The sequence below is a fragment of the Sinohyriopsis cumingii genome, chromosome 14 (assembly GCF_028554795.1).
Source record: "Sinohyriopsis cumingii isolate HCF-2022 chromosome 14, ASM2855479v2, whole genome shotgun sequence".
Classification (NCBI taxonomy): Eukaryota; Metazoa; Mollusca; class Bivalvia; order Unionida; family Unionidae; genus Sinohyriopsis; species Sinohyriopsis cumingii.
The window spans coordinates 55,837,222-55,854,362 of record NC_142974.1 but is presented as its reverse complement, the minus strand read 5'-3'; positions in this window follow the sequence as shown (position 1 = coordinate 55,854,362).

The following is a 17,141-nucleotide window of genomic DNA, read 5'->3' as shown; positions in this document are numbered from 1 at the left end:
CGAGGTCAACATTAAGGAATCTAACATATATCTCTATAAAACAATTGGAACCCAACGATGCTCGGAAAAGTGTTTTCCAAACCAATTCTAACATATCTTATGAAGACCAGTTGCAAACTCAAAAGATACTACACGAGCAAATCCCGTAAACGGAAAATCTGGCAGCAGACCATTAATTGCTACACGAGTCATTTCATGAGTTGGATGTCCAAACTGCATACAATATTTGGCGCATTCGCCCATACCTAAAACACTTCCAGGATAACACGCAACCATGTCAACAGATACCATATCGGCGTATTTATATTTAGTATTCCACAGACCGCCGTGACCATACCCGATACAACTTGATTGAACATCACTAAGAAACTCATTGCGTGTTGGCTTACACAGATTTTTTCCCTGGCGGCGTGAGCAGCAACTGATGAAATTGTAAAACAAATACCTGATAATTGTTCATCTACGTGGTATTTTTTCACTAATTGTTCCATCTCGCGTTGTAATGATTCTTTGCGGTATAATTCTCCTCCAGGCCGAACAAACTGATTGTACGTTTCATCGCTGCGAAATGGCCACACCGATACCGGATCAGATTTACTTATTTCGTGAATAAAATCAAATATATCTGAAGAATAAAATTTAATAACGCGACTTTGCAGAAATATCTTCACCGAAGAAGTCCAAGCATGACAGTTATGGTCAATTATTTATATAGGTGATCCTCGTGATTTGTTCGCCGACGAGTACAAAATTTCTCCAGAGAGAGATTTTACCATGATGGGAAATTTTAACTTTGTTGACAATGAAGCAGCGTCGTTTATAGATGCTCCATCAGTTACTGACTCAGCCCAATATATTATTTTTTCGCGTCGCAGATCCGTTAAACCATTTCCGGGTTTTGATTTCGTAAAATTGTTATATTACTCGCTCTGCTACACAAATTAGCTTCACATAAATTTTCATCGGAGCAAGAGTTCCGATATCTGGTTTATCATTTAATTTATATAATCCATAAACAACTGCGGTAACAGTATAGGATCTTTCGTAATAGGGTTTATCTAATCCAGTCAACATCCCAGGTTTGGAGGTTTTACTTAGAATAATAGTTTTTTTTTTTCCCCGCTGCTAATTGGATTTCGTTTACCTCGAATTATCCAAACTTCAGGGTCATTTGTTTGTATAATAGATTTATGCGGAAAAATATATTTTTCATCACCAAGATTTTAATTAATTTTTTTGCTCGCTCGTCATTCATTGTAAAATCAAAATCATTGGTCTTCCACGTGGACCATACATGAGATGCTCCGTCGTTGTAAAATTCTTCCTTGGCAAAATCAATTTCAGGTAAAACTTCTTCAGCTTCATCAAGATCAAAAATGTGATTCTTTATTATATTTTAGACAAATATCTAAATAATAATGAATCATTCTAAATGGCAAACGGTTGGTTCGTTGACTTGTTGCAATAAAACGTGTAGAAGTGAATTTTGCGGCGAGCATTTACACTCTATTCGCAAAGGTCATTTAGGACCAATAAAATGTATACGATGTAATATTGGAATCCGAGGAAAAAACTCGATTGTGTTTAAATTTTGGTGGAAAACGCTACCGAGAACTCAAGCGGCATTATGACAGAAAAGATAACGTCGATGATAGAATTATTAAATCCGAGGAGGATTATCTTAATAGGTTTTCAGACAAATCCTTATTTAGAGAGATAAATATTCTATAATGAATTCTACATTCATGAAGGATCCAATCATTGATAACTACGAAGCATCATGCGACGGTGTTGTCAAGCATTGCAAAACAAAAGATACGGTTGGCAATATACGTAAATCTGGTTATCTCAGATTTACCATTAATTCAAACGCCAATAAAAATTATCGTAATAATCGTTTTGTATTCGAGTATTTTAATGGATTAATCAAAGATGGACTTGTAATTGATCATATCGATGGTAATACATTAAATAATTCCCTATCAAATCTTCAGGAGATTACTATCAGCGAAAATTCTTCGCGAGGGAATACTGGTAGATGTAAAACAGTTGGAAAAAAGGCGGTTAAATCGGTAAATAGGGAGACTGGCGAAGAGATGATATTCCAGTCAATGTCAGCGGTTGGTAAATAGTTTAGTATCGACTCCGCTTCGATGAGGCGAGTTGCAGAAAAAATGCAAAATTTTACATTCTCATATCGGTTTTGCGAGTGGATATCATTTGACTATGTTCCTCTAATACTTGATGACGACGCTAACTAGATTAGTCTCATTTAGGTAATTAATCATCAATACTATATTTTTTTTTACTTTTAAACAATTAATATTTAGTATAAATGAATGAAGAAAATATTAACGAGATAATCAACGAAATTGAAAAATTAAAAATGTCCGGAATAAAATTATCAGATGATCTAATTGTTGGCAAGATAATTTCTGACGCCGAGACAATATTACAAAATAAATACGACGGAAGATACACGCTATCGTCCGAATACAGGTTAATAAAGAAAATCCAATCCACGGTTTATCGATTACTAGCTACCGTAGATGAATCACAAATAAAAAAATTGTCAATTTATCTCGCGTGAGTGAGAAAATTAGATCAAAGTTATGTAACGAATATGAGTCAGCAAGAACAGTCAGTTTTCGTGTGGCGCAGTTAAAAAAATTATGGACCTGGAAAAATCAGCAGAAGTCTAAAATTATGTAGTGAAAAATCACCGAATTGAATATTTTCCAGTAAAAAAATTGATAATTTAATAATTTAGTAATTGCTGTTAATTTTATCAGGATTTTATTTATTTACTTTTTTTTTTGTTTTTATTTTACGCGTAAAGATTTAAGATCTTTTAAGCAGATTAATGCTTAATGTTTCTCCAAGTAAATCAAGTAAATTTCCATTTTGATCCGTTAATCTAAAATTTAACCGTGATAACAATTGAGTATGACATCGAAGATAGACTGGATTAATCGGTTCTTGTACGATTAAAAAACCAGGAGGTTCTTTTGATGAAAATGAATAAAGAATAAATCCTTGTTGAGCCTGATTTGATATTGTTGCGTCTGCGCTATAACTGTTTTCAACGATATCGCAATCAAGATTAACCGCGACAACTGTTGCAATATTTACTGTTTCGATCGAAATGTGTCTGCCGGTGCTATCTTGGTCATTATTGTGCCTGAGAATGGATGCTGGAGGCAGCGATTTTCTCCACGCAAGGTGTATTTTAGAGAAATATTCATCAACGGTGTCACTGACAGATTTTCTTAATTCGGGTATGGTATATCCGGGAAATTTATATTTTAGTAGCGTCGCCTCTGTCAGCGAGTACACGGTTAAAACATTGTGTTTATTGACTGTTTTATCATCAATTATTGCCTGAATAAATCTCTGGTGAAAATATTCCATATCTGATGTAAGCTGATTTAACATTTCCACGTATTTAATGACCTCCTTGCATGAACCTGATACATTAAAAACACACTCCTGAAAATAATGTCGTAATTCCTCACATGATTGTATGTTTCTAATGTTTTAGTAATATCAGCTAGTTCATCAAAATATAATTACTCACTTGCTATTGCCGCTGTAAAAATCCACATCATATGGTCTTTTTTTTTCTAAAGATAAAACTACTTCCTAATGTTGCTTTTTCAAATTAACTAATACGGTTTCGTAATTTTTTTCGCCAAGTTCGTGATATCCTTTTCTGTCTGTGGTATAATCACTCCTTATAGGTTCTGGTGGTGCTGGCGGTGTTGGTGGTAGAACCGTTCTAATCGAACTCGCATAAATATCTACGGCATAATCCGGTGAGGTTATTTCAATAATTGAAGATAATATCGGTTCGTGAGCCGTTATCTTTATTCCAGGTTCCTTATCCGAGGTGATATTTTTTATTCTAAGTGATAATTCCTTATTAATTTCTTCAATTTGATAACTTCCAGTTGGCAATCCAACGACGTTCCAGTTGGGTGTTCCGTCTGGTTTATTTTTATTTGCGAATAAAATTGAATTATTTGACATCAATGATCCAAATGACTTTGATCTAACATTTGACCAGTTATTATATACACGTAACTGTGATAGAGCAATTTCGTTAATGGGAATCGCGATCGGAAAATTAATACTAAATTCTGGCTTAGTTGAGCTTGCTGAGATCATTGTTGTTTTGTGCGGAACTATGTTTTTAGCTATCCGCGAGAGAATTTCTGTCATTATTAATTTTTATATCTTTAATATCAGCAGAATGATACGCGTTAATCATATCTAAAAACTCAATATCAGATATAATTCCATCGTTGAGGCTTCTCGATAGCAATAAAGATAATTTTGAATAAGCAGCTTTTGCCGTATTTAATTTTATCGCGTAATCAGATAATTTGTCTATGGTGCAGTTACATATTTTTTTGGTAATTATATTAAAAACGCCAGCAATTGTTGTTATTGCTGAGATACAAATTGTAATGACAACCGGAACCATCATCGTTAACGCGGATAATACAACGCCAGCAGCAACAACAATCGCTTATACCGAATAAACTAATACGTCAGCGATAACTAATCGTCGCTGGTATTTTTTTATCTTTGTCGTGTACACATCGATGATATCTTTTAATTTAGTTTGCCACCACGGGCCTGATTATACCTGTACGCGGCGCCGTCACAATCAATCATTATATTTTTTATTATGATTCAAATGATTAAGATGTTTTAACAACAAATTCTAGCGTGTATAAATAAGATGCTCTAGATAAAGTATCATCTGTTGGTTGTAACGTGAACACTTTTTCAACATCTTTTTGTAATTCATCAGTTACCGGATAAAAATATTCACTAGTGATTCCCGCGTGGATTATTTTAAATTCTATTGGGCTAATTACGATGAATCTGTATATGGCTGTAATTGATGGAATATATTTTATTGTACTATCTGTTATTGTCCACGTTGCGGATGAAGATGATACTACATGAACTATATTGGTAATACACGCGGTTAGTAAAAGTAATCGTTCTAAGTAGGTCCTAAAAAGTTCAACATCTTCAGAGTCTTTTTCAATAGCGCTGATACTTGTTCTAATTTCTGTAAGTTTTATACCAGCTAGAAGAGGGTCACCAAAGAATACTTTACCAAGTTTGTTTAATCTTGAGAAATTTCTTCTAAGATTCAATAACGCGGTTAAACGAACATCATATTCGGCACGTAACGTAGCTAACTTTAAATTTACATCGTCGACATCTTTTTTTTTGTTACGGCGTCTTCTTCAGTTGTTGGTTCTCCAAGAGAAGATATTTTATTTTTATTCGTGTTAAGTTCTCCTTACATTATATCGCCGGTGATTTTTACGCGACTATATGCTAATCTACTAATTTCTTCATTTATCGTCGTGAATGACTTTTTTGAGTCTTTAATTTTAACATCGCTGGTAAGGACCGGAATATTATCTTCGACGGGGTCTAAAACGCATATAATTATATCATTCTACGAGATATCGCTGGTAACTAATTTGCATTGTTTATCCTGAAATATAACAACTTCATCACGATCAATGCCAGCTAGACTAATACAATTATATAACTCATTCCGCGTTGCGTATTTTGATAAATCCACATCTGTTACTTCTTTTAGTGTTCATGATGAGAGAGATCTTCCATAAATGTCAACCATTGTTTGTTAATGATTTTTTTAATTTACTCAAGAACAACTTTATGATACGGTTTAGTTGATGTCGAATTCGCATCAAGGACGTTAATTCCTTCACGGCCACATATCGGAGGGTCAGTTAATGTTTGTTTTGGAAGTGTTGAATACCAGATTGGAGTATTTAATTGTCTTGCGTAATTAAGAAATTCTTGTGGTGGAGCTAATCCGTACGAGTCAAAATAAATCATTTCACGTGGATTAATCGCGTACGAGACCCAGTGCGTCCCTGGACCAACGCTTGAATCTAAATTTATTATTCCAGCCTCGTTGTGGTTTGGGTAATTTGGTAATTGATCTCGCATAAATACTCCTCTGAAGAATTGTATATTTAGTTTTGTAGCTGCGTTAGTTAAATCAAAATTTGACATCGGAGTAATATTCGCTTTTAGAATCATTTTGGGTACCAGTGTGGTGGTGTTCCTGGTAATCGTAGGCCTTTTCCGTAGCATGATGGCGGAGTCCCTGGTAATCTTAGGTCGAATCCTTTATTTTTACCGTACTTTCCTCCGGTTACCTTTTCCGGTTACCTTTTCTGCTACCTTGCTGCCAGCGTATCCAGGAGCACCTAACGCGGCGGCCTTTCCTATTATCGGGGCAACAGTTGCTATTGTAGCAATTAACGGCGCTAATAAACCTAACAACGGGAAAAATCCACCTATTTTACTCATGTTGCTGGTGGCGCCCGGAGAAAGATTAAAGTGGATTCAGGTATTAGCTGATTTAGCTTCTTTAAGATTATTGTGTCGTGTTTTGGTCAGCGATAGTTTATTTGGACCACCACTGGAAATTTGATCATACTTAAAGGTTAATTTTACCCCGCATCTTTTTGTTGAACTCGATTGGAGTTTTTTTACCTGACCGGGAGTCAGAGTTACATTGTTCGTATGGCATTATAATTAACGTGATTTATCTACTTGTCTACACTTATTCTACTGGGACATCAATAACTCTCATTCGTCCAGCAATACCCTCAAGTAACATTGTTCTATCTCCAAGTATGACCGCGGTAGCCTTAAATCTAATACCAGCTACATTATTACTTTAAAATGTATATCAATCACTGATTGTTTTAATAAATCAATGTGTTCTTGTGAAAAATAATAAATCGGATATAATGTTGTGAAATCTAATAGTGATATTTGTAAACCGGTATCAATATTTTGATCTCGTCCAATTAACAACGGATGATATCCACGCGCCACTGAATTACCATCAAAATCCAACGATATTTCTTCAGATGGTTCCTGATGCCCATTTATCCTTAATGATATTTCGCTAGCATTATAATTATCAAATATCATATGGCTTCTCTGCTGATGATACCGATTAACAGCTTGAAGAGCGATAAAGATATGTCTTGGTGCTGAAATACCCTGCTGTGATGCTATATGCCAAGTAAAATTATCATTGATGGTACTACTTATGGTATCAGTTGTTGTTGTTAACCATGACATTACCAATTTACCACCCTGATTCATAAATGAGAGTAATTTATTTTCTTCAGGTAATGATGGAGTCATCGCTGACATCCACAATGTAAGTTTAGATAATACTACTTTACCATTATTAGGAGCATCAGCGGCATCATCAGCAACACCCTCTCGCCAGATTGCATCATTGCTATTACCCTTTCTATAAAAAAAACAATTGTGTGTTTAGCTCCAAATATAACCTTTTTAAAATCTCTATCAAATCCAAAAATATGTGACAACGGAATTGCACATGAACATCTTCTACGAACAACTGATAACATGTTTTTACGTGTTTTAAATCCTAAATTAAAATCGGGATTGCCGCCCATAACTACTGGTTCCACATCAGCGCCATTAGCAGGATTAGTATTTAATTTTGGTCGTCTAACAGTATTAACTGCATTATCAGCGTGATTAGAATTATCCTTGCAAAACATCATACTCGGACCAGCTGACCTGATAAAATCATCTGAGTATCTTGCTAAACAAATAATTGTCGCACCAACGTCTACGTCATCATTAATTGATTCAATTTCTTTTCCATCAACCATATATGTGGCGCTCTTAAATAATGCCATAATACAATTATTAACAAAACCAACTTTGTAATTGACTCCGTATTCGGTATTGTCGGTTTTTATAAATTCACCGACAACCTCGATAAACTCCTCACATGGCAGAAAATATTTGCTTGTGTCGTGTACTTGTAATTCAATTCGACTATCACTGTTTGGCGTTACCGCGTCGTATGAGTAACACTGATAATCGCGAACGGATTCGTGTTTACTTATTGGTTCATCCATATCAAAAGCGGCGTTAGATACTCGCGTGAACATTTTTATTATAAAGTTTATCTTCTAAAACGAAGACCGCTTCCTGATATTAAACTTGTATTTATTTGTTCGGCTTGTTGATTTATCAGCTACGCTAATTTTGTATTCTCCGCGTCGTTTATTACTTTGCTAGTATTACTAGGCATCACATCTGTGCTTGGTAATTTGACCGAAACAGCAGCTGTTTTTTTTTTTTGTACGTATTAGATTTAATATTCTATCTTTGATGGAGCTAAATGCCTTACTAGCAACGTTACCAATGGCAGCAGTTGCTTTATCACGAACAAAATCCATTGCTTTCATTGATAACAGCTTTATATTAGGTCCAGCTTTAGGAGCTATTCTTGTAACGAATCCACTAATAGTAACACCTAATCCATTTCCGTAAGTGACTCGATACATTGGTAACCTTGCGTTCACTACTCGAACAGGCACATATCTGCGATAATTTTTGTGCAAGATCATCTTATCTAAATATTTATTTATCTAACAACTAATCACTGTAATCATCAAAAGTTCATCAATGAGATTTCGATAAATGCTAATTTCCATAATACCACCCTGAAATAATCTTCGGCAAATATCAGCTGCTTCATTAATTATCTCTGATGAATTATTTCCAGCTCGTTTCCCTCCAATAATAACCTCTGGTCGTGATACGTCATTGATAACGCTATCAGCGCAAACATAATTATTCCCAAATCCGCTACCGGTAGCATCAGGTGATTGTGGTGGAGAATAAGATTTTTCTTCTGGGGATCTTTGTTCTTGAGACTTTTTTTTCTCTTCAGCCTCAAGTTTTACAAATTCTTTATATCCGGTATCTTTAGTATCAATAATTTTCTCGTAGCAGCAAAATATAATATAGAATTCCAATTATTAGGTCTTACTTTACTAATATGTTCTGGCTTTACATATTTTTCTCTCTCATCATGACCATGTGCAGCAATATTAATTAATTTCTCTCTGTTTTCAAAAGCATTAGGAACATCATCGGTAAAATATTTACTAGGCTGTAGATGAGGTTGTTTTTCAGATTGAGGTTGTGGAGGAGGTTGTTATTTTAATATTTTCGGCGAAGGTACCTGTTCGGGCTGAGGTGATATTTGTTTCCTTTGTATCTTCACAGGCGGAGGTATTGGCTTTTTGGTTGTGGAGGAACTTGATATGCGGGAGGTTGTGCCTGTTGTAATCGTAAAAGATAATCGTCTATTGCGCTACCAAATTCAATAAATTTAGGATCATCTCTTCTAGCCCGATTTACATCATAACGAACATAAAATATCCACCTGTACCATTTTTCGCGATCTATAATGTCGTAAGCATATTCTGGATCTAAATACTTTCATCGTCGTAAATATGATAACACAGCAAACTCACCTAGCCTTTCAACGTCTTTAATTTCTCTTATTTCATCAACAGCTTCTTAGGTAAATTTTTCAATTGCAGCAACCCTACCGCCAGGTTGTCCTGTGTCAATCTCGGCAAGTTCAGGTTGAGGCAGTACAGGTTGAGGTCGAGTTTGTTCTTCAATTTTTTTTAATACCGGAAGGATACCTCTCTTTCTTTCTTCAGGATCTTCAACATCTCCAACATCTCCTAATAAAACCCGCTCAGTGGTTGTAGTAATAGGCTTAAATAACAACTTGGTTGACTCTGTATAACCATGCTTTGCATCTTCAATTGCTCGTATCTTTCGTTTAACTGATTCTCCCAGCGGAAAATGTTTTTTATTGCTTCTTGTCGTTCTCGTGCTAATCGAGTAGTATATGCTTCTCCAACATCCATAATATTAATATATCAACAATTTTTAATATATAATGTTAAAAAATTTATCGAATCGGCCTTGACAAAATATTTTGAACTATCTTGCCGCGACACAAAATTAATACCTAAAAAAAACTTTCACGAAAGATTTTCTCGCAGGAGTTTTTATCTATGAAAATAAACCTGATATGTTTTCATCAATGACACGACAAAAATATCATAAAATATCATCACATGTACACGTGATACACACAAAAATACCTACCATGGTCACACGTGGTCTGTTATCACAAAAATAACACATAAAATAAGCCTTTTATTTTGGAAATAAAGCCTTTTACGAAAGAATTTCTCCCAGGAACCTTTTTTCATGGATTAAAACTTGATCTCTCCCCCACCCCACGCTGCTAACTTAAAGACCTAATATGTTTCCTACCTTAAATATTATCAGCATGTTTGTTTTATTATTTTATATATTATGTTTTATATTTTCATGGTGTTTGTATTTGTAATCATATCATTATATGTTTTTTATCGTATAGGTGTTGTCTAATGTTCTAAAGCGCTTACAGCTTCTAAAGATTAGGCGCTATACAAAGTCCTCATTATAATTATCATTATTATTCATTTCCAAATTATGTTTTTAGGGATTCAGCCTTGTCTGGAGTTGAAGAATTTCATGAGAAGGAAAGTGTTATGAAAAGTGTAAAAATGTTAACAACCCATTTAAGTAAGTAAACTGACAACAATAAGTGTGATACATACATAAAAAGCGAGCATTTGTGTAGTAAACTAAGAAAACGACCATTGTGATACATGCATGATATGTGTAACTAAACTAAAAAATGGTATATATATATAAAGTGGATGGTATTTGTGTGTTAATGTGAAATTTGCTCCTACAAAAGCATTCTTTTCTCTACAAGTTACAAATGAATGTGTAAATGAATATAGTATAGATGCATAATTGAAATCATGAAGATGGCTATCAGAGAAAGGAAATGAATACATTGCATAATAAACACAAACCACACTACGGCCATAGATAGGGGCCATCCATTAGGTACATACACATGGGGGTGTCTACTGATATGTACATGCGCATATGAAACGGGGGGGGATTCGATAACAATTTGTAAAATATATAACCTGTTTGACAGGTTCAGTCGGCGTTTTTAATTATTGCAGACATTAGACAAGCTTGTTAAAGTTACGCAGCTTATTTCTTTCATGCAGCCAGACATTCAACGTCGGTGGACTATCTCATTTATTAAACACGTTAAAGTTATTAATCATTGATTATTTCAGCATGGATTAAATATAGGCCGTTCTATAGAATTCGGGTAGTGGTGGTGCGTCAAGCATACGCATGCAGGTGGGGTGCGTGCAAAAATGTATGCCTGTGTACAGGGATCGGGAGAAGGGGCTAAGCTTTGCCAGATATTTGCGTACGTACTAAATAGATGGCCTCTGAAGAATATTCTGTTTTCACTTACCTGTCCAACTGATCTAAACATCGACTGACTCATAATTATATTTTTCTGATCTTTTTAATCATACTTTTCCTTTTGAAAGTAACAACTTTTCCATACCTGATGCGCTTTCCCACACACAAAAAAATTTCTAAAAATTCCTAGCAACTACCAACATTTGAAAGCTTGGTATGAGACAGGATAATGAATATTATGTTTTGTTCTGGTCTTACAATGGAAGTTTTTGAGAGTAACTTTGAAGCAGATGACCATATGTCTTATGATGATTATAAGAAATGTTTAAATCTTTCATTCAAGTAATGAAAATTTTAGTATCTTTTCAATATTGAATTTGTATGTGATTAAAATTTTAGCATGTATGGAACTGAAAACAGATAGTGAAAAGATTATGAAGCTACTATCATACTGCCTGATACTATTATTGGAAATGTTTTGCATCAGAATCTCAGAATATGTATATGAAATCCAACAAATATTAGATTTGTATACTAAAACGTTATAAGATATAACCTTCTCTTCTTACATCATTTTATGAAATGTCATAAATATTTCATTTGTATCATTAAGACCAGACAGTAACATTTGATTGAAAGATGCTAAAGAGGAAGACGACACAAATGATGAAGATGATGGTAGTGATCAACGAGAAATAGAAGGACCTGATATTTTGGCGTATTCATACTGTGAAAATGCCTTTAACTTTGTTGGTGACAGTACTTTTATAGTGTGTTACAGTGCACTTCTAAGTCTTCTAAGATTTATCAAATTTTCATTAGATATGTCAATATTTCTTTTACGTTTACAAAGATACATTTACTCCATTACCAGCAAAACTGTTAGATGTGCTCTGAAATGTATCAGAGTTTGCAAACTGGAGGATGTTACTCACATTATGTTACTATACATGATGTCATCATATCAGTTAAGGTATAAACTAATGTTCCTGAATTGTTAGACTTGTTTATGAATACTCTACTGGTGGCCATACATATATGTTAGCTGTTAATGTCAGTGGGCTCACCTTTAGTAAATGGCATACTAAAAATAAACATATAGGTAGATAGATGTCCCTATTTATTATACAAAACTGTCACACTAAATATAAAAAAGAACTTTATATATGTATCTAAAGGTTTGTGTAAATGGACATTGTGCCAAGAAAGAGTGTTCACAGCCTCTGCTGAATAGGTAACTATATGGTGGTGATTTACTTTTGGCATATGCCATACTAATTAATGTCTGGCAGTACCTTTCAGAATATTGTCATGTCTTTAAAATTTCGGAAGCTATCTATTTTAAGTTTTGACATTTCATAAAATTCAAAGGACATATTTAATTCCATCCATTGACCAATATTGGACTGACCATCAGGAACACATATTACAATCATTGCATGGAAAGGAGGTTGTAATTATTGGTATGTCAAATTTCAGTTAATATAGCTAAACTTCAAAGTTATCTGAAACCTCCAGCTAATTCAAGATATGCATGTCCTTTAAAATTCCAAAAATCATTAAAACACCTTTAACCCAAGTAAAATAACATAGCGATTGGTGTTGTTTTATCGTTATGCCCAGCACTTGGTTTTGATATCAATTGTAATCAGTATTATTGCTCAAAGATGAACGAAGACAAATCTAGGTTTTTAGTGTGCTTACCTTGTTACTCAGGATCTCTTAACATTATACAAAATATTTTGTATCTTATATCATCTTAACACTTTGACTTGAAATTTGATCATTAGGCTTGTAAGCGTATTTTGAAATTTAGGTGGGAAAATTAAATTTAGGTGGGGAAAGCTGGATTTCAGCATTTAGTCATTAATTTCAGGCTAAATCCCAGCTCTGATCATTGGTTACTCAAAAACAACATGGCAGTTATTATAATAAGATAGCTATTATTATTATTTAGTACGATTGCTTATATGAAACTTAGGGCCAATACGAAATGCATCCTGGTATTATGGGGATCGTATAATGGACAGCCCTGGACATTCAGCCCAGTATTGCACATACATATTCATAGAAAATGTTGTGCATCATAACAGTGGACAAAAGAATGACAGACAGGAAAAGCACAAACAAAGAAAATGCATGCTTTGTAAAGGGGTTGAATTTCTTAAGGAAAATAAAATAAAAGTTGTAGAAGTCGTCACAGATTCACATTTACAGATTACTGCGCTGATGAATAAGTTTGCTTTTTCTTAATTACTCTGATATAATGAAATGACCCGAATGTATGTGAGTGCTTATTTTCTCGAAAAACAACAAATATAAATTATGATTAAAAAAATTTTAATATAAAAAATGTGATGCATCAACATGTACTGAATGCTGGCCAGAAATATACATCATCCTGAGTAATACCTAATACCGAAATTCAGTCTAATGCCACTTCATGAAAATAACGTGTATCCCTCTTTCATTATGTATATGACATTTGACTGATAATGAACTGAAACTCTAATGTCCTTTGCCTATCACATCAATGTTGGTTTGTGCTGCATGCGTGCACTAACAGCGATCAATAGTATTAGGTTTACATTAGAAAGATAACCACATTCAAGCAATCACAATTAGTTATATTCAAAAAATCACAATAAGTTATATAATACTAAGTTATATAATATTATAATATAATCCACATTACTCATAACAGGTTATATGTTTGGTAAATATGGTATACTGACTTAAACAATGTTGTGACCATTGACTCCTTCAAGCAAATTTGTTGTGCATAATTACGTACATACTATATATATATATATATATATATATATATATATATATATATATATATATATATATATATATATATATATATATATATATATATATATATATATATATATAAAGTACCTAGCTACCTTAATTTTAAAACAAATGCTACAGGAAACACACGTTAGGGGCGTAAGTACAATATATGTTTCTTTGCAGTAGTTTGTTTAGGTGATGTACTAAAGTTTGTCATTGAGTAAATGGTAATCACTTTAGTTAAAAGCATATAAACCAACCCAGGATAATACATCATCAATGGAATTTCTATATAACTGGCTAGTATTTTGGACTGGGATGTCTGTACTCAATCTGTTATAGTAATGGTAGACTAGTTCCTCATATAAAAGTCAGTTTTATGACTTTTCTGGAACAATGCTCTTGTCATACACTGTGTAAAATAACTCTCCATGCATGTAAAGATGGAGATTGATGGACAAGTCACTTCTTGGAGCATTGACAATTACTTCAGCTGATAGATCCATCTATACATTTGAAATAAACTGCTGAGAATTATATAACATAGTAGCAATAGTTATAATGTGGAGAGAAAATGAGTTTTCTATGTATGCCATAATTATTCTTAGATGATATTGTAACAGCTTTTGATACCTGACTATACTCTTGAATTAAAGTTATGTATGTACGTGCACATTTGTAATTATATAAATTGAGTAAATTTCATAATATATAAGTCAGTTTTACAGTGTATGCAATTGTGTACATTCATTAGGGTTGTCATATAAAGGGTATTATTATTTTTGTGGTGAATGAACACATTTGAAAGAACTGAAAATTTGACGCTTTAATTGGTGTTAAGTATGTTTGATTTAGTTGTAATCAGATAGCAGTGATATAGCATTCAATGTCGCTTTTGATGAACTAGTATTTTAGTCTTAAAAATTTATTGAAGTTTCCAGAGCCATTTTATTTGCATTGAACTGCCATAGTTAAAAGGCAGTATTATGCTTGATAGAATAGTATCATTGTGTTTGTTGTTCTGTTTATATTTACAAACCGATCTGTATTCATGATACACTGCAATAAGTTTTCCTTTCTCAACTCAGTATGAATATGCGTTATTTATCATTTGACTTGATGTGTATATGCAAGAATACAATCATGTTCACCCTCTACTGTTTTGCCTTACATCCTTTGCATCCCAAGACAATGCTTGTCAACTTTAATTTTTCTTATTTTTTAAATAAATTTTTTATACTGAACCAACACTGCCACCAACCCCTATTTTGAATACTTTCATGTGACAAGGCAGCTAAAAGAATCAGTATGTGCCTTATGCATGAATCAAGTTCACTAGTACTATAACAAATTAGCATACTTTTCATCACCCCTCAACCATCTAGACTTTTAGATATTTAACTCTGTAGCAGACACATGTAAATACGTAAGCCAAGTCGGCTGCTCATTTGCAGCCCAGGTTACGCATTTGATCTCCAATGCTCGTCTGACTGACAGGCAGTCAACAACAAGCTAACCTATTTCCAAGCCTAACTCAAAATAAATCTCAACCACATTACAGATTTAGCTTCTGTGTGAATTTATAAATGATATGTTTATGATGATTAGGTTCATGCCTTCTACCTTAATAATTAGGGGTGTCAAAATACGAAACTATCCAGTGAGACCTAATACAGCAGTAATATCAAATGTTTTTATTTTTTCTATTTTCTAATGCATGAACATGAGTAATTAGTGTTGAAAGGTCACCCAGTTGCTCTTATTCATATATTTGTATCAATGTGCTGTATTTATGCACAATATCACATTGTTCCCGATGCTTATTGTATAGTACTTCCAACATGTAACAATTATAACTCTTTTCTTTATTTCCTTTTTCTAAGAGTAGCATATAAAGCTGTATTATATTTCTGTAATTATTCTTATTTTAATACAAGGTTACAATACCTGATACCTTTATATAAAGTGATAGGCAATAATAGTACTTGCCTAATATGTGTTGAATCTGCTAACTATATTACAAATTTGCAGGGTTCTTTTAATTGGAAAAAATGGGTGAGATAAATATTCAAAGTCAGTGTTTGTACCAAGACAATGAAATCCCAATCTTTAATTGGGAATTTCTTGTCTTGGTGCAAAACCCAATATAGATTCTTTTATTCACACATCATATCACTGGAAAGATCACCCAAGTCTTCCTTGAGAAAAGCCACGGTACTGGCGAAAACAATTTATCCCTTATACGCCATACACAGCAGCTTGGAATGACACGTCTATTGCCAACAATAAGGTATCCGTAAGTCCATAAAATAAACTGCATCTAAGCAGCATGCCTTTTCCCCCCGTTGTAATCGTTATATTCTTCTGCTGCCAGAAGAAAATTGCCTATACCTCTGTGCAACAAGGATCACGACATCCTCTAAAACAGGTCGAAGTCCTGCTGAAATTATCAAAAATTGTCAGTATAAAATATTCAAAAAAGATGCAAGCATTACATGTTCTGTGGAAAAATAATGATTCTTTTGTTATGCAATAAAGCAAACATATAATGATAAACAAGTGCTTCATTCAGCTGCTTAATTCACTAATAGTAAATTATAAATAACAAACATATTAACTCTTGATGGGCAATTGAGGCAGATTACAGTCACGAGACTTATGGAAAGTAGAACTACAAAGACAATTTACCAACAAATTTCTTACAGGAAGCCTTGAATAGCAGTTTGGCGTTATTTGTTTGCAGCACTGCTTTTCATCATCAGTTGGCATTTCACAGCAGTTACTACAGATGCACCAAGCTGGTGATTCACCTCTTGGTCATGGATGGTATCAATGTTGCTCCGTTGATGAGCCATTTATCACTTCAAAGACTATGTTTGGGTGTTTTTGGCATATTCGAGCCTAAAGGTTATATTTTCCTTCCTTTGTCATTTTGGCTATGTGTTCCTATAAGAAATGGATTCAACAATTTGAAGAAAAAAAACTGTAAAAAATATAAATCATAAAATTACAAGTCTTAATACAAAAGCTAACTGTAATGGGTAACCAAAATCATGTTTACCTTCAACTGATGATCTCTGGCTTCAGCTGTAGTAGCCACTTTTGTGCTGCTAAGT